This window comes from Dermacentor albipictus, chromosome 3 (genome assembly GCF_038994185.2).
Source record: "Dermacentor albipictus isolate Rhodes 1998 colony chromosome 3, USDA_Dalb.pri_finalv2, whole genome shotgun sequence".
In the NCBI taxonomy this organism is placed as follows: Eukaryota; Metazoa; Arthropoda; class Arachnida; order Ixodida; family Ixodidae; genus Dermacentor; species Dermacentor albipictus.
The window spans coordinates 90,565,505-90,590,184 of record NC_091823.1 but is presented as its reverse complement, the minus strand read 5'-3'; the positions used below and the strand labels follow the sequence as shown (position 1 = coordinate 90,590,184).

Below are 24,680 nucleotides of genomic sequence, written 5' to 3'. Positions count from 1 at the left end.
TAGGCGACGGATTTCAATAATAGGCACATCTGCTGTGGCGGGCTTGACCAAAATAGGCAGATCGTTGTCGTCGATTGACTCGTCGACATCATAAATCACACCTGATATAGTATTGCTGTCCTGTGGTATTATGGTGCGAACATTTATCTTGCCCAGCATTTTCACTGTATTCAAGATATCCAATGCGGCTCTGTTCTTTACGTCAACCGCGAGAATGTTCTTACGGGTGTTAATTCTCATATCCGTGATCTCATTTGGAACAAGAGCCTCTAGTGTTACAGATACGGCTTGCCTGTTTAGCCGATTCAGGTTGTCGGTCGGCGTCTCGGGTAAGAAGAGAATGGTATGAGCCGCGTCATGGGCCTTTGCTGCCGCCGTCGTCCTTGTTGAAGACGAGGAGGCAGTGACGATTCTCCTCTTTCCTTTCTTCCTCACAACGGTCAAGTAGTCGCCGTCATCCGACAGATCTTCTTCTGAAGCAGAGTAGTACATCAAGGTGTCCTCGCTGCCCGTGTCGCTCATCAGGCGATTGCGCTTCCTCGGAGCGCTCCACGCTGTGACGTCGCTCTCCTCCGGACGTCTAGCTGACTCCGCTTCCATCGCCGAAGGTCTCGGAAGCGGCGCCTCCCGAAAATACGCAAAAATACTCGCAAAATGAGAGCAGTAGAAAACGGGGTTCCACACAAGAGCCACTTCTTCGTCTTCACCCTTGACCGAGAAGGTTTCTCAATGCAGAAGCCGTGCTGAATTTAAATATGGAATTTGTCAATATGAGCGCGTTGGCTTTGATGCTGCCGCACAAAAGCAGGTTTTCTTTTTTTCTTCCGTGGTTTTCGTTCTTCACAATCAGTAGCAATCTACAAAAACCACGCGTTAGCGTATTAAAGACCGTTCCCTAGACTACCTCTCAATGAACACTGTGCGCACATCCTTCTCTTCTTTTTTTTTTTGCGAATGCCACAACTGCATTTCCGCTAAGCTTTTGCATGCTCCTTACAAAGAGTTTAACGCGCCAGCCACAACTGCATTTCCGCTAAGCTTTTGCATGCTCCTTACAAAGAGTTTAACGCGCCAGCCACAATGTCTTTCAGTAAGGCGTACTTCGCTACGATAGTATGGCGATAGTGGCGGGAACGACTTCGCAAGTCATAACACTTTGTGCATTTTAGCCTGTAAATCATGCTTACCCATGCAAGTGGCCTTGTAAAGGAGAAAACTACTTCACGAGAGTTGTACATCAGTCTCTCTTCTGGGCATACTTTTGTCCGATGCATTTTCCTAAGTACGTAATGCTCGCAAACTACCGTCATCGTGGGGTGATGGTAGAAAAGTCTAGGAGGATGCAGGCGCATATTGTCGAAACATTACAAGAACTGATATACATTATATATATATATATATATATATATATATATATATATATATATATATATATATATATATATATATATATATATATATATAAATATATATATATATATCCTACTAAAAGCATGTGGTCGCATCGCTATGAGCAACCTCAGCTTCGACGTGCGATGTTTCTGCAGCTTTCTGTGATCTTGAAAGCTGCATGTTACTCACAAGGTTTAGCCATCGTTGCTTGAGTTCATCAAGTGTCTATATATTTAGCACATCGTGTTCTTGTTATGAAGCATACCTGTATACCTGCACTATAACTCTCCCTACAAACTATATTGAGTGCCTGTTTCTTACGCGGTATTTGTTGCTTGCACTTTGCCCATCGTTCGTGACTTGCACAATTGAAATACTGAACAACTTTCTCGCTCCCACTATAAGTAAAAGTACTTCTTATTTGTGTCTTCAGTTCTTTTTGAGAAAGCAACCTGGCAGAACGTAGTCTGAAGACACTCATGTTCTTGATATCGTCTGCTGAATCACCGAAAAAGCTGAAAAGGTCATTTTTCACATTTTGCTGGCACGACGACAATGATGCCTCATTTACTGCATTAATCTCGACACTACACACAGTTGCCACTTAGTCCAATCCTCTGACCAAACAGTATTGTGGCGCTAGTTACATTATCTTTCCTATCACGCCCACCATCAGTGAAAAGGATTTACAAAAAAAGCAAAGAAACCTTATTTGAACACAGCGGCTTCAAATTAGGTGGGCGATAACCAGAGAGGTTTCTTTCGCTTTGCCCAGCAAATTATTTCTCAAAGCAAAGTCTCGCAGCATTAAATACGACCTTGCTGTTGGCACTATGGGATACCGTTTTACGAATAGTTAGTAGAGCTTTACTTTCACCTCTTATTGTGCTAGATCGTAATCATGTACACATTTCAAAATGCTGATATGGAATGGCATCTTCAAGATCGGGAGCGTCACACCACCTTAAGAATATTTACCTATTGAAGCACTCATTTGTATACAATCTTCCAGTCATTAAGGGTTCCTATCCCAAACTAGAATTTCGCTTCTAATCCTATATGCTCGAAAGGCTCTCGTGGTTTCTTCGGTTCCCAACCTGTTCACATAATATATATTCGTTTACTTACCAATTTCATCGCTGTCCTGCCCGAGGGGACAAGGAAATTTGCAATGCAAATTACTTTGCGACGATGTCGCTTCCGGATAGATCTGCACACGATGGAACTCTCAGCCTGTTAAGCAGACGTAACGACGAGAGATCGGGGAAAGTGTGCCACCAGTGCGTAGATGCATAGGTGGAGAAGCCGGCGAGCATCCTTTGAATAAAAAGGACGCAGGCGCCTGCACCAATATCTCGTATTTTTTGTTGCCTTCCGAATAGTATGCACGGCCACATTGGAGAGAAAGTGCTAGGCTACTTCGATTTCTGTTATGACCGGAAGATTACTTACTTTTGCAAAAACTAAATATTCTGCTTCAAACAGGGAACTGCTCTGGAAAAACAAAGTAGGAGACCGGTAGAGTATTTTGCTGCTGTACCGCGTTTTATTAAGGGCTTATGCGTAGTGGTGTATGAGATGTCCTGATTTATTTCCTTTCCCATTCGTAAAGAAAAAAAAGAATGCTGAGCCAAAAGGCAAAACCATGGTTTAAGATAGTCACTTTTATTTTTTCATGATGATGAATTCTAAAGACAAACTACGGAAGTCTAAAACCTTTTGATTTTCTGGGCACGTTGAATAAGTTCAGTTCATCAAAATTTCTCTCGAACCCACAAGTAAGGCATTTTTTATCGCTGAAGTGTACACTTCTGGGGACGTTGGGCTCTCTCGTGTCCACCGATGTTACTTTCCTCGCATAGCTCACACTTATTTTTGTTCTTTGACTTTGCCGCAGGAAGTTGATGTTGCAGTCAGCTAGGTACAATGCGTGTTCCTTCGCATTCTCGTCTTCACTGCATATCTTGTCGTTCTAATCGTAACACGCTCTCGCCGAATTTTCAAGCAGTACTTTCCCATAGTGGAAGCCTAAAATTTTCACACTGAACTCAACAATACGAGAAGAGACAACGAAAAGCGCCTCAGATATTTGCGGACGCCATGCACTTCACTGCTGAATTTAGACCAAACCAAGTGGCCGCTAGGAACACCTCGCTTATGAAACCAAGCCATGTAAGCACTCTGCATTCCAAAGTGCCTTGCATCCGAAGTACTGAGCAATCCTAATGATACTTTGCATCCGTCACCTGACGAGAACATATACATTCAGCATAACGTATCGCCGCTGTGCCAGTTAGAAATGGCGCATAGAAACAAAGCGCTCACCAGTATCGCTTTTCAAGGGAAAAAAAGTAAGCGCACTGAGGGATATCCGGCGTGACGAAGTGGTTAAAAGCACTTCCCTGTCGTTGTTATGGCAGCAAAATACACGAGGACCAGAAACGTTTCATAGTAGTGCAAGGGAAAGGAATGGGATTGCTTCAAGAAAAGTTGGCATAAGATGAACTAAATATCTTTAATTACTGTACAAACCCAACGTGCAGCATCAGTGCGCATAGACACGGTAAGGGAACTAAACATGCAAGGAAGTGCCATGAAAACTGCTTCACCGTTTCACAAAAAATTTAATAGCAGTGTGTGTGAGATAGAGACGGAAGAAAGGGGAAATGCAGGGAGGTTAACCAGATGGGTAGATCCGGTTTGCTACCCTACGCTGAGGAGAGAGGGGAAAGGGAGGTAAAGAGATAGCAAAGTAGAAATAAATAAATAAAGAATAGACATACAATCTGTCATGTCTGGCATCCAAGAACTGGGCGGCGTAGACGTAGCGTCGAAAGAACGTTTATTCCTGCTACTTGGCAGGCAGCCAACAGGTTACATACTGCGCGCGGTGGGCCCGTGCGAGCGGTCTTTTAAAGCCAGCACGGGCTACCCGATAAGAGATAGCCGGGCAGAGAGCATGCGCAGACAGCACGCGATAACACGCGTGCTTGGTTTCGCGCGCACACAACATCTCCTTCCTCCTAATGAGCACAAAGTCCTTTTGCCACATTATACAATGCAACTAATGCTATGGCTGATATCTGTCAGGAGGTCGCCGGTCCCTCTGTGGATAGCGTCGCTCCCCTGGAGGGTCGGTCGTTGCCGCAGGGGCCGCAGCTGGAAATGGCTCGTTGGCGCTCTCAGGATCCCTGAAATCTGGAATAAAATCTTCCGTGATGCTCTGCTTTGAGCTGTCGATGCTGAGCAGTAGCTGGTCTTGATGACGACGCCAAATGAGCACCCCATGATTCGTTCTAACGCGAACCTTGTATGAAACGGGGCCAGACTGCTGAATGATAGTGCCAGGGACCCATTTCTCAGGACCTCTGTAATTCCTCACGAGGACCTCATCATTGATGTTGAAAAGTCGCTCACGTGCCTTGCGTCGCACCATATCGGAGAGCTGTTGCTGAGCCACTCTTCCCCCGACAGAAGGCTTGACTGCGTCGAGTCTCGTGCGCAGTCGTCTACCTATGAAAAGGTTTGCTGGAGTTTCTCTTGTAGTCGCATGCGGCGTGTTGCGGTACGTCACCAGGAATGTCTGTAAGGTTGCCTGCAAGGAGTCTTGGGGTCGTCCTTTCCGCAACGCAGATTTCATTGTCTGTACAAATCTCTCCGCAAGGCCATTCGTGCTTGGATGGTACGCTGCACTCACGATATGACGACCACCGAAGCCTTTGACGAAGCTCTTGAATTCTTCGGAAACGAACTGTGGTCCGTTGTCGGTCACGATGGTCTCGGGTACGCCAAAACGCGAGAACAGGTCTTGGAGACACTGAATTGTGTGGTACGCCGTAGTCCTCTGCATGACATAAACTTCCGGCCATTTTGAGTGTGCGTCCACAGCAACAAGGAACATTTTGTCTTTCATGGGTCCAGCAAAATCCAAGTGAACTCTTTGCCACGGCGAAGTCGGCCATGACCATGGATGAAGCGGAGCCGGTGCTGGTTCGTTCCGTTGCTGTTGACACTCTTCACATTTCTTCACGTGTTGCTCTAGGTCCGCGTCGATACCAGGCCACCAGACGTAGCTCCTCGCGAGTTCTTTGCATCTTACGATACCGGGATGACCCTGATGAAGTTCCTCAAGCAAGAAGGCTCGGTGTTTTGAAGGCACAACTACTCTCATGCCGTACATTAAACACCCTTGATGAACTGTGAGCTCCAAACGCTTGTCGAAGAAATGTTTCAACTCCTTCTCAGCGACATGCGACGGCCAGCCAGCACTTGTGAAGTTCAGTACCTTGCTTAGTAATGGATCACGCCTCGTTTCACGAGCGATGTCTTGGCCTGTGACAGGCAGCGTTTCCAAACGAAGCGAATAAAAAATTTCGCTTTCTTCTTCCGATTGCTTTTCGCTGCTGTCGAGCGGCAAGCGCGATAAACAGTCTGCTTCCGCATTATCGGAAGATTTCTTGAATTCAAGAGCATAGTTGTAGGCTGACAGCGTCAGCGCCCAACGCTGCATGCGGGCAGCTGCCATCGCGGGAATGCCTGTTTTCGGGTCGAGAATTGTTTGCAGTGGTTTATGGTCAGTCACAAGCGTGAAGAACCTACCGTAGACGTAGAAGTGAAACTTCTTTACGCCGAATACGAGGGCAAGGGCTTCTTTCTCGATCTGACTGTAGTTCTTTTCGGCACTTGACAAGGTGCGGGATGCGTAGGCACCCGGTCGAACTGATCCATTTATCATTTTCTGCGAAAGAACTGCGCCTATACCGTACTGAGATGCGTCGCAGGCAAGTTGAAGCGGTCGCTTCGGATCATAATGGGCAAGAACTGGAGGGGAAGCCATAGCTGCTTTTATCTCCGTGAAAGCAAGCTGGCATGACGCATCCCACGTCCACTCCGTTGTTTGCTTTAGCAGCCTGTACAACGGCTGTGCCAAAGTCGAGAGACGCTGAACAAACTTGCCGTAATAATTGACCATCCCAAGGAATGACTGCAGTTGCTGCTTGTCTTTTGGAGCAGGCGCATTTAGTAGTGCCAGTACCTTTTCAGGCGATGCGCAAACACCCTCGGCGTTGATGACGTGGCCCAGATAACGGAGCTCTCGTTGAAAGAACGAGCACTTATCGCGCCGGATGCGCACACCGCGTTCCTGCAATCTTGACAAGACGGCTTCCAAGTTACGGAAGTGCTCTCGCTTGGTCTTGCCTGTGACCAGGATGTCGTCAAGGTAGCAACTGACTCCTTCCAACCCTTTCAGCATGTTGTCCATAATTCTTTGAAATATGCTTGGGGCGGACGAAATGCCGAAAGCCAGACGGTTCATAGTATACAAGCCCTTATGCGTGTTTATCGTCAGTAGTTTCCGGGAGCCTTCCGCCATAACTACCTGCTGGTAGGCCCTACTCAGGTCAATCTTCGAAAATTCCTCCCCTCCTGCAAGCGCTGCGAGAAGGTCATCTATCCGAGGTAGCGGGTAGCGGTCTACTTCTAGACAGGGATTGACGGTGGTTTTATAATCGCCACACAGTCGGAGGCTTCCATCCCTCTTCACTACCGGTACCAAGGGCGTTGCGTATTCGCTTGTAGCAACAGGCGTTATGATGCCAAGCTTCTCCATTTTCACAAGTTCCGCTTCTACTGCACGTTGCAGAGCAAAGGGAACGCTTCTTGCCTTTACAAACTTCGGCTGTGACCCTTCGCGAAGGACAAGCTCGGCCTGCTCTTCCGTGATGGTACCTAGCTCATCCTTGAAAAGTTCGGAATGGCTTTCTAGCATGGCTTCCAGCTTTTCTTGCCAGTGCTTTGATATTTCACGAGAGAGACCAAGGTGATTAAAAAAAACTAGGTTCTTCCAATCCAAACGAATATCTTGCAACCATTCTCTGCCGAGGAGTGCCGGTCCTGTAGAGTCCACGACGTACAGGGGAAGCTCCACGCACTGGTCGTTGTGGCGCACGACGACTTTCGCCAGACCCTTCGGTTTTACTATGGCCCCAGTATACGTGCGCAGCTTTAACGATGCTGGCTGAAGTCGCTTACGTGGAAACAACCTCTGGAATTCGCGCCATGATATGACGGATACGGCTGCGCCGGTGTCAAGCTCCATCGTCAGTAGGACACCGTCAACGTTCACGGGTACAGTAAATGGGTCTGCGTTGAATGATTTAAGTGAGACAGACGACTCGTTTCGGACGGACGTGAGCATCTTCACCCGTTTCCGGAGCTTTGCCTCCCTAGCTTTCTTTCCTTTCCTGCAGGCGCGTTGAATATGCCCTTTTCGGTTACAATTGTAACATGTATCGCCGATATGAGGGCATGCTTCGCTAGAGTGATTGGGTGACCCGCAACGGAAGCAGCTTGCCGACATCACAGACTGCTTTTCGCCTCGAACCTTATTCACTTCGTACGCCGGGGATGCGCTGTTATGCGTGAACGCCGCGCTAATCGTTGCAGTTTCCATGGCAAGAGCTCTATCTACGGCCTTTTGGAAGGTTAGCTTTTTGTCTTCCGTGAACAACACACGCTGAATGTCCTCGCGGAGCAGGCCGCAAACGAAACAGTCCCGGAGCGCTTCATCCAAGAAACTTCCAAATTCGCAACTCTGCACCAGCCTTCGAAGTTCCGCGACAAATTCGGTAATGGACTCACCGCTTCGCTGTGACCGCTTGTAAAATTTAGCACGCTCTGCGATGACAGACGACTGCGGTGCCAGGTGATCGCTCAGGAGTTTCAGGAGACTGTCAAACTCTCGTGACGACGGTGCGTCCGGTGCCGTCAGCGACTTGAGCAGCGCGTAGGTCTTCGCGCCGATGAGACTCAGGAACGCAGGAACTTTCTTTGCTACTGGAACATCGTTGACCAAAAGATAGGCTTTCAACCTTTCCTCGTACGAGCGCCAGTCACTCGTGGTCTCGTCGAAAGGTTCAATGTGGCCGATGTGACTCATGACTCCTTGGAAGTTTCGGCTGCCGTGATGCCAGTTTCAGGAATTTCACCGCAGGGAAATCTTCGTGGCGGGAAGCTTTTACACAGAGGCCAGGTTCTTCACACTGCGAATTCCGTACGGCGGTCATCCCATCCTCGTCGCCAATATGTCATGTCTGGCATCCAAGAACTGGGCGGCGTAGACGTAGCGTCGAAAGAACGTTTATTCCTGCTACTTGGCAGGCAGCCAACAGGTTACATACTGCGCGCGGTGGGCCCGTGCGAGCGGTCTTTTAAAGCCAGCACGGGCTACCCGATAAGAGATAGCCGGGCAGAGAGCATGCGCAGACAGCACGCGATAACACGCGTGCTTGGTTTCGCGCGCACACAACACAATCACAGTCAAATACCGTCACCACACAGCACAGTAGCACTTGCAGCCCTATAAACATCTGTTCAGGCTACAGCCGCTTGTCCAATGCAATATCAGCGGGAGATTTACATGTTGCTAGTGGGGTAGTTTAGTTTCGCTTCTCCTGCATCTTCATTGTTGCGATTGATACTAACGCAACTCATATTCGACGAATACTTCTCTTTCTACAGCAACCTTCTTGTCAGCGAACTTTACTGAAAAACATTGCAAACATAGACATTCCTCACACAGACACAAATTTCAGATATTCCGTCCCCTAGAGAGACTGCTGCATGTCTCCTCAAAAAAGCAGGACATGTTTTTTCTCTAGAGTTCTCGCGGTTCGTTCTTTTCGAAGCCTTTCGGATACCTCATGCGCCAGGCGCTCGCAGACTTGGGAAGTGCGCAATAGTTCGTTCGCGCTACAGTTAAACGTCACATCTGCGACGGCGTGATAATGAAACAGCACAAAAACAAAGGGCGATCTGCCATTTCTGTAGTGCGTGTGTATTTTTCTGTTCCTCGTCATATCTTCCGATACCTTTTTTTTCTGAACAAAACCAACACCCTCACTTCTCCTTTGAAAAATCCTCGAGGCTACCTTTCTTAGCATCATTGTCTCTTGCTTCGAAAAACCAGCCCTGTGGCTTTCGTTCCACTAGATTTAGTTCCTTCCCTCTCACCTTTCGCAAAGCCGCCACAAAAAAAAAATATTGAGGTGTACCTTGTAGGTTATGCTAATCAACCATAAATAACACTATTCTTATCTGTCATAGCTATTCAATTATGCTTCTATGAATTTCTCTTATTTTTCTACAGTGTGACTAGCACACTTTTGCAATTCATATTTACGTTAACGCTTATCGTATAAGAAACGTCTGAAACATATTTTCTTGTGCCTACAAATAATTATTTTCTTCTCACCCCTATATCAAGTCCAAAGGTGCACTGTCAAAATTTTGTTTCTGTTAGTTTAAACGCCTTTGTATAGCGTCGAATGACTAACTAGTGCTTTCAGTGCCTGCAGCCTTCCTGCCTGCTTTCTACTGAAGTCTTTATATGAATTTTTACACTCCTATTCTCTCTTTTGTTTTTCTGTGGTTTTAAGCCTGTCATACATTTGGGGGTGAAGTTACCCCTTATATTTCTTTCGGTTGTTTTTCCTAGCCTGAGGAATAAAACGAAATACCTGAACCACCTGGAATTGAAGCATACTCGCGGTTAGGGCCGCGTTTTTCGCAACATTGCCGTAAACGTTTCCACACCGGGCCAAGAACGTTAACGTTGGCGCGTTTGCTTTCCGCACTGAGAAACCTCAATGCAAGCAAATGTAACGAAAGAGCTCTGGCTAATAGTATTCGGGTTTATCTGCGTTGTGATGTTACCCGATAATAAATTAACAATATTGGTCACGACAGCAGTTCCAATTCAGTCTTACTCAACTTGATGGAGGCAGGGTAGATCACACGAAGCCGCATGCGGAGATGAGGTGCGGGGAAGCGGTTGTGGCGCATGAGGGGCATCGTTGCAGCCTTGGCCCTACTTCTGCACGCTTTATCGGGGTCATTGGGCACTATAAGAGGTCACCTCTTTACCAAAGGTTGGACCTACGGCTCATGTAACGTCGACGTAGACACAATGCCGTTGCGCGTCTTCTGGTCCTCGTCCTCGTCAAAATAAAAGTTACTACCACATGTGGCGCCCAGTGAAATCAACGTGGCACTTTTAGCGCTCTCCCAGCTACAAGTCAAAGAAACCTTATGCAGAATGACGCAAGGGTCAACTCAAACAAGATTATTTGCTACAGCAACTTGTGAATGCTTGTCGTCAGTAGTCCTTACTGATATTCTTCATATGATCAATTGTATGTAGTAATTAATTAACCTTCTGCTTGACCGTTCAATACCTCTTACTGAACCCTCATCATTAGAGCACAAAAAGAAAAGCTTTTTTGCATGACAGCATGAAAAATTCCACACTCAGATTCCTAAAAAAAACATTCCTGCCGAACATTCCGGCTGCATGCTAATGTTTGAAGCTAATGCTCTTAGGAACCACTAAAACAATCCACTTTAGCTTTCGTCCAGTGCAAAGTCATTGACAGGTGATACTCGAAGCCCATGGCTTTCGGCGCGTTTTGCGCCACTGGTGGGCTCTGGGGACAAGAATCTGATGCATTGTGGCGAGAGCATCTGTGACCCATTGTGACTGCATTTGACTCAACAGCGATCCCCCAGTGCTCGCCGGTGCCGCAAAAAAACGCAGACCACCATGTAATCCGAGAAATGTATATCAATCACTGAGCGGTGCATACGCATTACAGCAAAGAGCCTCACCATCATTTTTGTACTGGCTGACAATCTGTTGACGGTGAATAACAATGAAGTATCTTTTTTTGCAGCCTCAGCTTGCCCTTTACTGTCTTAGTGAATTTCAAGAAGGGGCAATCGGTGCATCTCCAGCAACATATAATCCGGTAGAGTACAGCGCAACTGGGATTTCTTTATCGATCGTGAGCCCACGACTGCTGATACACTTACGTAAACCATGATAAAACTTGCAGAGTGGCACGGTGGTGCATAAGTTGGCCATTATCTGCATATATGTCGCATGAAGTCCTGTTTTCCTCTCATACAGATTGTAAGCAATTAATATAAGGTGCACAGTCGTCAGGTTTTATTCAACGGGAAAGCAGAGCACATACATCGCGGGGTTGGAGAAAACAAGATACTTAATGCATGCGCTTAACTGGCTGGGTGTCGCGAACATCGCGTGTGCTGCACTGTGATTCATCGAGCGAGTTTTTGACGTAGAAATCAGCCGGAATTTAATAAACGTAAAGAAGGAATACACGTTATTGAAATGGCGTATCAGTGCCCTTTCCTTGAGAGACTTTCCAGTAGCGAGAGCGGAGATTTCAAGCTTCCATGTTGCAAAGTCTGAATCTGCAAAGCGAAAGAAAGTGGCCGAGGGAGTGATTGACCCCGATTGCTAACTCCATTTTGAATCTTTTTCCCGGTTAAGTTTAAATCCTGTTATCTTCGAATGGAGGCAGTGGAGAAAGTCTCTCGCAGCATATAGATCTCGAACGAATGGACTTGTCCTGTGATTCTCTGAGTAGGCTTCGCACCAACCGTTAAACTCGGGAGACGCTAAAAAATGTATCAAAGCTACTGAGAGAAGATCAATGAACCACTTTTTTGTCTATTCTGCGGATACAACAACACCATCATACAGACTGCACCCTATACACGAGGCGCCCGTCAACTATTCATGAAGCGGAGACTCACCATACGGAATGCAATGGTGTAGTCTCTCGGGAGGCTTTATGGGCCTTCGCTAAGGATGGTGAACAAACTACTGCGGGTGCCGTAACGCACGCTCTCTGCCTGTAGCTAATATGACTCCCTTTATCGCGTGGTGTAGCCATTGCTGACGTCCCCAACGACCTCGGTAGTAAAGTATTCATGGCCTTACGACCCCTTTGGCAGTGGCTGCTAGCCGAGTTACCGCCTATAACGGCCTTATATGTTCTTGCTTGGCTGCTTCGTATAACATTCAGTGTCATATGGCATAACAAAAACATAAGGTATAGTCGGCAACGAAATTTTACGGGACACACATCCTACGACAAATTGGAGTTTCTGCTCCTTCAAGGCACAACGCTCCTAATTTAATTGATGACGATGTGAACAGCAAGAACCGCAGGGGAACGGAATGGTAAATACGAGGTTATAGTTATGTATGCAAGCTCGATATAATTTTTTTTTAATTGTCGAGTTCTGTAAAGCTTTCTTAAGAACTAAATCAAGCACATGGACGAAAAAACGGCGCACATACATGCACACAGGCGCAACTTCCGCTGATTCATTTTTGATCCCGGCGCTACTATTTATACATCACAGTAATCTGAGCACATCAGTGCGTAGTACTCCAAGGCACCACGAGTCAACACCTTTACACGAGCGAGAATGGCACACCCAGAAAATCAAATTATTTCCTTGTCAGCGTGATAAACGTCATGCTTGCTCACATTTCACCCGCCTTTTCTATTTCTTCTTCCTATACAATCTCGTTTGTAAGCTGATTCCTGTTTCGGCCAACAATCCTACTCTTATGAAACAAGGGAACGCAACCACAACTCTTACAATCCATCACCAGAAAGGCACCGGCGACGTTTTTGACGTTATAACTATGCTTGCGCAACCAATCTTTGAGGCAACGGCCGGTTTGCCCAACGGTTGGTTTTCCCAGTGGTAGCAGCTATGTTGGGCAAACCGGCCATTGCCTCAACGATTTCGACGATACTCAAAATGCTGTCGTCTTATGAATACACGTGCGAGACACGCACCAACTCTTTGCTTCTCTGTTTCCGAGCAAAACACATCTTATAGGAACGGTACACTCACTTTATAAAATTGTGCGGTTAAACCACGGTTGTGCTACATAACCCGTTTTACATTCAAAGAAAAGGAGGAGGAGGAGGAGGAGGAGGAGGAGGAGGAGAAACATTTATTTAAAAAAAAGGAGAAGCAGGTGGCTTGTGCGGGAGGCGCCCTTAAAAAGCTCGCTAACACTTCCGAAAAGTGAGCCGATACGTCAGCGCACCGCTACAGGTCTCTAACAAATAACCTAGACATGGCGGTGCAAGCGTATCTGACGAAAAAAAAAAAGAAACTTATCTGCTCAAAAGACAGAACGACATCTCGAGAAAACGAAGTTTCAAAAATTTATGCGTGCGAAAATTATCTCTTTCAGAATATCAGTGAGCTTCTAAAATAAACAATCTAACCAAAGCTCAAAACTTGTTTACAACGATCTCTCGATCTCATAACGGACAACCTAACCCTAAAATTAAAGAAACAAACAAACAGTTTCCACAAAACATGCATAGCCTTTATTCATTCCGAATAGCTGACGATTGCGTCGTCTCTTTAAGTCGAACTAGAGACGGGCGCACTCTAAAAGCTCGTCTTGTCAATCTTGTCCGCCAGGGAATACGAAGGGCACGTAGGTCATTCCCTACTGTTGGACAGTATGGAAGATACATGTATGTTAGATATTGTCTTAAATACATTTTGAGTATATTGGTATGATAGGTTATATAAGTATGATAGGTCTGCCAAGACGAGTATCAGTATCTGTGTTTCCGATACATGAAATAATGTATCGTGTATCTTAAGATGCAAGATACTGGGGTCTACGCAACGTCACCGTGCGAAACTACTAGCGTAGGCTGAACTCCGCTTCTTAAGCTGATACTGCTGCCGCTAAGTCACCTGAACAAGACTAATGGTATGTTCACACCGAGGAATGCGGCGTCTACAGCGAATGGAATTCTCCTGCCGCCGAAAATCGCGTAGTTCACACTGCTTGCGGACCGCACCGCCGGAAAGACATACAGCGCCACCTGCCCCATAAAGTGCTAACCTCCAATCAAGCGCAGTATATCCCGGATGTTCGCGCGGCTCGAAATTGCGCAGTTGTCTCCGCTCGCGTCGAGTTCGTGTGTTTATGTTGCGCGTCTCCACCATTGCTTGGAAAGACAATGATGAACCCCGAGCAACAAGAGGCAGTACTGCTCGGCCTGTTGGCAAACACCTTTCTGGCGATGCATGACGCGTAGAAGCCTTCGCCGATGAGACGGCGGCAGCGGCGTTGGTGGGTTCGCCCGCCAATCTCGCGACAGATCTTGTGCCACAAGTCGTCCTTCAGCACGTTGTCTTTGTGCTTCAAGTGGCGCTTATCGTAGAGGACTGGGTGGGGTCGCACCAGTTCGATGAGCATTTCGGATGTGGATGCCGCGGCGGACTTTGATGACTGCGACCTGACGTGAGACTCGGCCGCCATCTTTGGAAGCTCTGTTTCGCGCTCCCCGATTGGTCAGCGCCGCGCGGCGGCGAGGCAATCCGGCGGCAGCTGCCGCAAAAATCGGTACGGGAGCGATCGGCGCGGAAGGGGCTTTTCCGGCGGATCTCGCCGCCGCCGAACTGGGCGCCGCTGCAGACGCCGAATGTCTCAGTGTGAACGGGGCATTCTTGTATCTATCCGCCGGAGCCCTCCAGCGAGAGCAGACGATGAGGTCTGCGCGTCCCTATAGGTGGAGCAGGGTCACGTGGTGGCGATCACCCCGTCTCGAAGAGCGCGAACGTCTGCGCGCAGCCGAGCATTTGTTTGCTTGATTTTTTTTTTAGTTGCGTCGGTGCCCTGACACTTGCTCTTATCCATCGTACTCTGGTGCGTACGCCAATGCGCCCGACGTCTTAAGCGCAAATTCTCATCCCGCTATACTGTCGTTATCAAAGGTGTTTTTTTTTGCGCGGTTTTCATTTTTTTTCATTCATTTTTTTTTTACTGTCTACATCCTTCCTAGTATTTACATATTTCCATTCCAGTTCAGTTTACTTTAATGTCAAGGGGATGGTGTGGACAAACTTAAAGCAATCTTGGCCTGCCTGGAGCATACAGTAACAAAAATTCTGCTTAGGACTTAGTAAAACAGCGAAATTGTGTTTGCATTAAAATAATGGAAATAATAAGCTAACGTGTTAAAGATGTTTGCATGGGGATTCAAGAAACATAATACCAAATATTCCGTTTTTCTCATGAGCGTCTACAGGAGCCGTTCAAGCTGCAATCCACAGACACTGAATTTTCTATTGTCCGACCTTAACAGTTTACTTGACAGTACGTCAAGCTTAAATGTCATAGCTGTTAGTATTGCCGCCTGTATCGCGTTTCTACATATTCCCTGTGATTGTGTGATACGGAACCACATTTCTAAATATACTTAGACATATTTTCTTTCTTTTTTAGCTCGCTTTTAAATTTCTTACAAATCAGCAAGTAATCATAGCTATAAGAGCACGGCGGTGTGAATAGCATCCTGCGACGCTTTGTGCCACTGCAATGCGTGTGAAACGTTTTTGGGCTGCACAAGTTTTCTCGTAGAAGGAAAGTGGTAAAAGGATTGCACGTTAATTAGCATGTCGCTAACGAACGCTCTATGCGAGAAGATAAACAGAATATGAAAGGTCATTGCAGTTGTACACATGTGTACCGGTCATTGCTGCTGTACACATGTCCGGTGTTCAGGTATTCATGTTCAGGTATTCATGTCCGGTGTTCAGGTTCAGGTTCAGGTAAGGGTAATCCGTTTACGGACAAGTTTAAACTCCACAGTGGTACTTGCGCCATCGTGCGCAGGCTTCTCATTGACGTTCTTGTACTTAGATGGCAACCTCCTAACTGGTTGGCAAGCAGAGCAGCGACTTCCATCCATTACAAAAGCGACAAGCAAGAACTGCTGACAGCGCAGCCTACAAATAGTTTTCATGTTAAGGAATTAAAGCAACCCTAATAAATTGTTTCGGAAGGAAAATATCTTACTTTGTGCAAGAAATACAAAAGATTACATTAAGCTAACACACATTTCATTCAAATGAAAAAAGGTTTGTCGAGTTAATAAATTTCGAAACAAACATTTTTGTGCATAGGCGTTTGCTGCTGGATTATTTACATGTAGACCTCTAAGAAATTTGCGAATGTATCGAAGTATCTTTAGATATAAATGGAAAGTACCGTATCGCATGCAATAATTGCGGTAGTATCTCGCATCTGTATCTTAAATACTTGTTGCCCGAGTATCTTGGGGCGCTATAACGTAAAGCTATTCCAAACTTTTCTATTCCAATGCTGTAATGAGCCCTGCGCGATTGCTCAAAAACTTTTTTGGACTATTCCGCTTCGCCTGTCTGTCACGCGACGTCACGAAAACCGCGATAGCTCCCCATGTGATAGGACATGTACGCACTGATTATGTATGATTGGGCGGAACAAAAGAAAAAGAGCAATTTCTCATTCGACGCCTTTTTGCCATTAGCCCTTGGTTATTGGTCATGTTTTCGGGCTGCACGCATTTCACCTGCTTGTCACGCGACAACACGAAACCGCGAAAACTCATTGCGTCAAAGTGACGTGTACGCATTAAAGATGCATTAATATGCCGGACAAAACTGAATTTTTTCTTAATAGCCGCAGGTTGCCCCGTTGGGAAAACAATAAATGATGACTGCCGCCGATCGCTCAGGCACTGGCACTCGCACGTCCCGGAGAGCATGGGCTTGTTTGCGTATAATGAAACTTTCTGCGAGACCGTGTAATGTTTTCGAGCACTTTCAGCACGTTTGCGACCTTGCTCTGCCAGCTCTTCCTTGCTGAGGATCCGTTTACCTTCATTCTTAAGCTTCCGTTGCACGCAGCCGCGATTTTCGACCAGCCACAGCAAGCTAAGTAAGGGAAAGCGGACCAATCGCAGGCGCCGGCACCACCCTTTTCATCCGGTTACCTGAATTCAGCTTGCTGGCTCGGCCCCGTCAAAACCCTCTCCACTTGAACGTGCTCCTCGCCTCCTGGCAGCCAATTACGAACGAAAAACTACTCAATGTAGGCAATGTTATTCGTTTTGAAAGCAAAGAAAAGCTACCTACTATAAACTAAGAGAGCGTTTGACTGGGCTGTAGAGGCAACGCTGCGGGTCACCGCCCAATGCTTCCGTCAGCGGTTACACAAGTTTCACATCAGGAGATTGGAATAAAAACATATTGGAACAGTTTTACGTCATATGGCCCTTGTATCGTATGATGATACAATTGCAAAATATTTTTGCCTAGCCCTGTCATTCCCCTCGCTACAGACCCCCGGCACTTCACGCACTGGCAGCATGCCTCCTAGTCATCGCACTACGAATCCACTGCTTGGTACGGCCACTTCGCGTAGCATTGCCGCCGCGCTCTCCTGTGTCATACAGGTTGCACCTCGAAAAGAATTTAGTGAGGGGGGAACATAATTGCCCCCCCGGCTTTTGCCCTCCTCCACGCCTAACATCATTTTGTTTTATTCTGTTACGACTTTGCACCGCTGCCACCCCTATTACGACATTGAGGTGGTCCCGTAGCGCTCGTCACCAGTTTCGTGACAGAGCGTTGTTAGCGGAGACTCCGAGTCAGGCGTCGGTAAGAATAACTAAAGGGACTTTATACATTATATACAGGTCATTATACAGGACAAGATCGGATCGGCACGGGGGCCGAGAGCTCACAGCAAACGCGACTGTTCCCGCACGGCGACGTCCGGTGAAAACACGTGACACATCTCACTCCACTCGAGAGCGGCACTCTGCTCCCGGTGGGTCGGCGGATGCGGTTTTCCAGGCGGCTCGTCACGGCTTATAATGCCCCGAGAAACCTTTGTCACTCAAACGGCCCAATACGAAGCCAGCACTCGACGGTCGTCCGAGAGGTCCAACCAGCGACCGCGCTGGTCCCCCGGTTCACAGTTGGCGGGCGCGGTGACCTCCATGCAAAGGGAGGTATGGTGCCGGGCTGTCTGGCACTTGGTTGCACGTTTGAACATGTCGCTCGCCGATGCTTCTCCGCAGAACACCGCTGCCTGACGGCTCAGCATCTTGACTTCTCAAGGGAGAATTAGGGTGTTGTGCCTTGCGGCGCAGCCCCGGGTTTGTCCAAAGGGTGCTCGCAGGATAAATTCTGCATCTTGTAGATTCGGGATTCGGGCTGGTGGTAATGGCACAACAATTCCTCGTCTGACGGCTCGGACGCGCTCTGACTCGAAACATTCCAAACGACAAACGTGCCTTTCTAACTCTTTACCTACGCTCCCCACAGAGTTTAGTGCATTTCGATTTATTCGGGCGCGTTGCCTTCACTGCCGCATTCCCAAATTCGCGACGCCTGTTTCTCTTAACACGCTTTCTGATGCCCATTTGCGAGAGCTTTATTTTTCTTCTCCTTGGCTGCTCCCCAGCCTGGTCAACTTCCTGATTTTCTGTCGCGGACGTCAAGCGGATTTCCTCCTCCGGCTTAACTACGTCTCCGGGGCTGGCTGTTCAGTTCTCTTACTTTGCACTGTATTCACTGTCGTAACTTAGCGCCTGACTATATCCATGAATTTGGGCCGAGGAAATAGAGAAGATTTCCTCCTCCGGCTTAGTGACTTGACCGGAGCTAGCAGTTTCATTCTGTCTTTGTGCACTATGGTTATCGTGGTGACTTATTTGCTGAGCTAGTTCGCTTGCTTTGGGCCTCGTGAAAGCCATGAATTGGGCTTCAGTAAATGTATGCCCGCTTTTATTCAGTAGCGACTCTGAGCTGATCGAAAAAAAAAAGTAAGGGTAGCCTTCCGGTAGCCCACTGGCGACTTCTGTTACTGTCTCGATATCTCCGAAAAGTCCCTCTGTGGAAAGCTTGTATTTTGCAAGCAAACTCTTCTTCACTGAACCGTACACGCCTGCCTCGGCTGTGCTCGCGCTACGACTTGCGAAGCTTCTGCCGGCAGCAACTCAAGCAACCACTCCGCCCTTGTGTCTTGATGAAATGATTGCTTCTCGCATTTCCGTTTAAAATTAATCATGTACCGACCGATGTCATCGCCTGTCTTGTACGGCTGAAGCAAACTCGTCATTTTCACGCTTTCCGTTTGTGGCTGCGCGTCACCTGTACTGCGCTTAGCTCATTTGCTTTTGGTTTTTTTCTTCTCTCGAGCTCACATTGTGCCTGCCCTTGTTTTATCCTTTTCTGCCTATCCTTTTCTTCCGCTCTCTCTTCCTTCTCGTGCTTCTTCTCTTCTTTTTCGTGACATATCTTTCCCAAACATCCGTGAGCTCTTCCTCCTCGAAACCCACTTCATCAATCACAGTAGGAATTTCGAGCTTCCTCAACTTATGGTTTATATCCATATCGAGCTCTGCAATCAAGAGCAACATCTAATCTTTCTTTAACACTATGATGTCTACTTTTCCGAGCTACAACTACAACTTTGCCTGTATTGATTGTACACCCGGTGGCGATCAATCACAGCTAGCTACCCGATAGAACCCTGTCCTTATAGTTCAGAAAAACATATTCACTCAAGCACTCACCCAACCTCGAGCTTGCGAAGGTTGGGTGAGTCGCCTTCGGAGCTACATTTCCACGTTCACCGATTCCAGATCGTGGAACTGCCTTCTGCTGCTCTTGCTTCAAATTTCTTCGAGTTGTCCAAGACTCCACGCCGTTAATGTGACCGCTGCACTTCTCTGAGCCACGTACAGGACCTTTGCTGATCCCGGATTCACAGAAGTTACTCTTCCATCCATAGTTTACCTCGAGCTTGGGAAGGTTCCCACGTCCGTCGATCACAGATCGTGAGGACTTCCTTCTCAATCTCACCGCTGTCAACCAGTTTTTATCGCCTGATGGTGGCGCTTCGGCCAGCAATCCATCAAGCCCATCGACGAGTACGTCCGGTAGTGGGAATGAAGGAAAAATTATGTATTTTACATTGCTTACACTGGCCCCAGATACGGGAGCCCACTCCATGCAATATCATACTAAACGTCTGAGTTCACATCAGGATACATCAGCTGATCTCTCTCTCTCTCTCTCTGCACGAAAGGTATCCGCTTTTAATACTGTGGTCTGCCCTATACGCCTAGACTAGGGAATCTGATGACTGTATCCCGGCCAATCACAATCGCATCGTTCCGTGGCACTCCACCTCCAATGGTGTTAAATATGTCCCATATATTGAACCACTTTAGCATATTGAACAAATTTAGCAAGCGCACCGCAATCTGGGAATGCGAGTTAAGTGCCGTTCTTCGGTCGACCTGGCCCCCTTTCATCCATTAGTTCAGCTTGACAGGTACAGGTAGAGGGGTCCTTTGTGGACCCGTGAACAATCTGTGTCAAGGCTGCGTTGACTTATGGATATGCGCTGATTAATGGGTGGCGTTGCCTCGTGGAGAAGATCTAATCATGGCCTTGGCCGTGTTGATACGTAACAGGGGGTCTGACGATGTGGAAACTTCACCCACCGTGGTGGAATAAGGATAGTTGGCCTTGGTCCGACATTCAGGACATTTATAACATGTGTTTATTTATATGTATATTTTGTACAACAGCGTAAGGGGCAGATGCAGAGAGGACGTTCACTTCGAGTTTAAGCTGCCCATCTCGTTCACAAAGTGTCCGTCGCGTGTTTTGGCTCGTGACTCGTGCACCTCTATTGACTTAATTTCTTTTTTCGTACAGTTGATCCTACACACATAACTTGTCTGCTGCCTTTCTTCTTTTTTTTTTTCTGATAAGAAGCATAAGACAGCGCCCGTCTGCGTCTGTCATAGCTACCATCTGAATCGTTGCTGTACGTGGCATATTACGGCCATGGCGTTCCGCTTCTGAGCACGAGGTCACGGGTGCGATACCCGGCCGCCGAGACCACATTTCAATGGAGGCGAAATGCAACGAACGCTCGTTTAGACATTAAAGAATTCTACATGGTGTAAAATATTTTGGACCCCTCCTCCTCAACGTCTCTCTCAACCAACTGTGACGTTTCGGGGCGTGAAAGCACGCAGTTTATTTATGCTTTAATTTCCAAACCACGAATGAGTTCCAACTAAGCTAGCTTTCTATTATTTGGAAACTAAAAAAATTCGAATACCATAGGAGCCTTTGAGGACGCATGGGGTAATAAGCGCTGTTAACTTTTATGCGAAGCATATTAACGTAGGTTTCGGGCCTTCGCGCGACGCCCGGTGGTGGCCACCATTGACCCTGAAGTGTGGTCACGTAACATGACGTCACGTGATGACGTCACACAGGCTGCAGATGGGGCCTCATATCGCGCCGTCGGTCGCCTCCCGGCGGTGGCCACCATTGACCCTGAAGTGAGATCACATGATGTGACGTCACATGATGACGTCACACCGGCTGCAGATGGGGCCTCATATCGCGCCGTCGGTCGCCTCCCGGCGGTGGCCACCACGCTTCCGTTCGCGCCGTCGCGCGCGACGTGGCGGCGGCGCCACCATTGCTGCATCACGTGATATGTGACGTCACACCAGGGATGAAGCGGCGCGGGCCCGCCGTCGCGTCAGTCTCTGTGCCCGCAACCGCGCCAGCGTCTTTGCGCCGGGCGTGTATGCGGTCAATATGCCTCCAAACGCTAAGGGTACGCTAAGGTTAAGCCCAGTGCATGCTTCGCATCCACTGGGCTTAACCTTAATTTTTTTCTTAGTCAAAAACATTGACCAAAGCAAAGCAATTCCATGCACGTAAAGGTGGAATGAAAGTGCAGGGCTTAGGCATTATCAGTTTTACGAACTTTTTTTTCAAACATGTAGGTAATCTACAACAAGGAAGTCACTAAATTTTCTCTAAGTATCTCGCGTGGCTTTTACATAATCTAACGAGAAGAAAGGGGATAGCAGAGGGGCCCGATTTTTATTAGTCATTTCACATTAGGCATTTCGCGAAATGCGAAAGTTTGGGGGCGGTCCCCACCTGGGGCAAGTTGTTTTTTCATCCACTTTGATTTCTATTAATTTATCGTTTCTTTATTTCATTTATTAGGCACAAGTAATTTCCCCTATGTTGTCCTTGATGTCAGTGTTTGTTGGCTTCTTATGATATGACTCATAAAAACCGGGCCCCTCTGCTACCCCCTTTCTTCTCGTTTATTACATAACGAGGGTCTCGAATCCGGCTACATTGATGCCTTCAGCTCGCATATGTGGGTTTATTGACCAATTGCCTTCACCCGAAAAGATCACGTTCTCATGACGCCTGCGGCAAAAAGGACGTTCCACGTCCGCCGCCAAAGTCTGTGAGTGGTGGCGCTGGCTAACACTCCCAGGGTTCTACTAGGACACATAAATAGCCATGAAAGTGGATGGGGAAACAGCGCCGCGGTAGCTCAATTGGTAGAGCATCGCACGTGAAATGCGAAGGTTGTGGGTTCGGTTCCCACCTGCGGCAAGTAAAATTGTTTTTTCATCCACTTCAATTTCCATTAATTTATCGTTTGTTTATTTCATTCATTAGGCACAAGTAATTTCCCCTATGTTGTCCTTAGTGTCAGTGTTTGTTGGCGTCTTATGATTTTACATAATCTAGGCGTTTTTAGAACGCTGTAATATAGTCTATAGCATAGCGTAGCATATCTACCGAAACATTTCACGTTGGTGCAGTGCCAGTGGACGTGATAAATTGGATGTGCCAGCAGGTTGACAGCCGGAAAACTACGTTAATTTCAAAATATTAAGGTTAAAAATTTAGCGAGTTTAAACGAACGCGGGTCACCTAAGAAGCTCGAAGCGCACTTAGTTCACGTTATGCCTACACATTTTCTAGTTCTTGGCCCTTGCAAAAACTAAATTATGCGACACAATCTTCGTGATGCATAACAGTGACCTATGTGGCCTTCAGGCAGGTAACAGGGCAAGCACTACGTTGCCACTTCTTAAGGCATCTGAAAGCTCTCTACATACTGATTTGTCCGAAAACCGTGAGAAATAGTGGTGTTGGGCTAATATTCGCGTGAACAAGCCCAGCCAGTTCTGCTTGTTCGCCTTTCTACAGTTGATTGGCCCTGCTCGATAAACCTCTCCATAAATATAATTTAAACAAGTTTTGGTACTTTAAAACCCGCCATGGTTGCTCAGTGGCTATGGTGTTGGGCTGCTGAGCACGAGGTCGCGGAATTGAATTCCGGCGACGGCAGCCGCATTTCGATGTGGGCGAAATGCAAAAACACCCGTGTACTTAGATTCAGGTGAACGTTAAAGAACCCCAGGTGGTCGCAAAACGTCGCCAATTATTCTGTCACAACGCTTAAAAGGTCACCGGTAGCGAAGTAACATAAAAAATACATTTCGCAGAACAGATCGAAAGGCTGCTCCATCTAGCGACACTATCGCCGAAATGGCAACACTGGGCATCAATAGCTCTGGAGCTTTTCGGCAGGTTTTGTAAGAATACCGAGGCTCGCATTCATAATGTCATGGTCGCGGAGTCAGGGTTTCCACATTTTGCTGATTTGGGCATGTGCTTAATCGCTTTGCTGCGAAACACATTGGAGATGATTAATATTTTTATGACAAATTGCATTCGCCTTATCAGTCCGTGTTGTCCGTCTTTCCCCTCCACCCGTGCGCTCCCTTACGCTGACGATGACCGCTCTCATCATCGACGAAATATAACGATCTTTTTTGTTGGCGTCAAACCACCTCGTCGTCTTCAACTTCGCCATTGCCGCAGTGTGAAGAAAAAGAAAGCTTCTCCAATTGCGCCTTCTCTAGGATTTGAGCCCGTGCAGGGACATAATGTACATTTGACAGTCGAGTGCGCTAACCAATGAGCTCGGCACACCGTCAGGGGCTACATCACTGTTCGTCGGCTTAACTTAGCAATCACATAAGTCCTAAAGTGAATAATGAAAAGCTATTAGCGTATTTTGGTATTTAGCAACACTATTGTTGAAATTTTTTTTGCTGCTAACGTCCGCCTAGCCACGTAGACTATCTTCAATAACAGTAGAGGCCTAGGTACGACCGTTTCTATTTAAAGGGCCCGTCACCAGGCCACACAGCAAATTTTGGTTATACTCTGAAAGTCGTTACGTGCCCTCTAACGAGTGTTCTACCTCGATAATTTTTAAGTTAGTTCATTAATAGCAGAGATACAAATAATTGAAATGTCCTGGACCCATGATTTCAGCAGGCGTGCATCATCACCAACACAAGGCGCTCTATCCGCCTATCGCCGCCTAGCCTCCGCAAGCGAAATTCGTCCCCTGCGTTCTCCCATGCCGGAGCTGCAAGATCGCGTGAGGGATGCGTCGTAGACCCCGCCTTCTTTTTTTTTTCTATCTCTCGCATTTGTGTTTAGTGACGCACTTCCGGTGACGGTCTCGCGCGCGAGCTGTTTCGCCGCTCTCGTTTCGCGCAGCGAACGATTTTGTGCGCTCTGCACGAGAACACCTGATTAGTGGCATAAGTCAATGGCACAATCACGATCAGTGAAGCAGGCGCGAGAGTATGAAAGAGAATGATTGTGACACCGGAATACAGTAGAAAATCACAGTGTTTTGTTCTCTGCACGTGCGACTGCACGAC

General features: G+C 47.2%; 1 non-coding gene across 1 annotated transcript; it reads left to right on the top strand.

Moving 5' to 3' along the window:
• Positions 1–22,469: 22,469 nt before the first annotated feature.
• On the top strand, positions 22,470–22,542 carry TRNAS-UGA (transfer RNA serine (anticodon UGA)). Its single transcript has one exon. It is a non-coding gene; the product is annotated as a tRNA-Ser (tRNA).
• Positions 22,543–24,680: the final 2,138 nt, after the last annotated feature.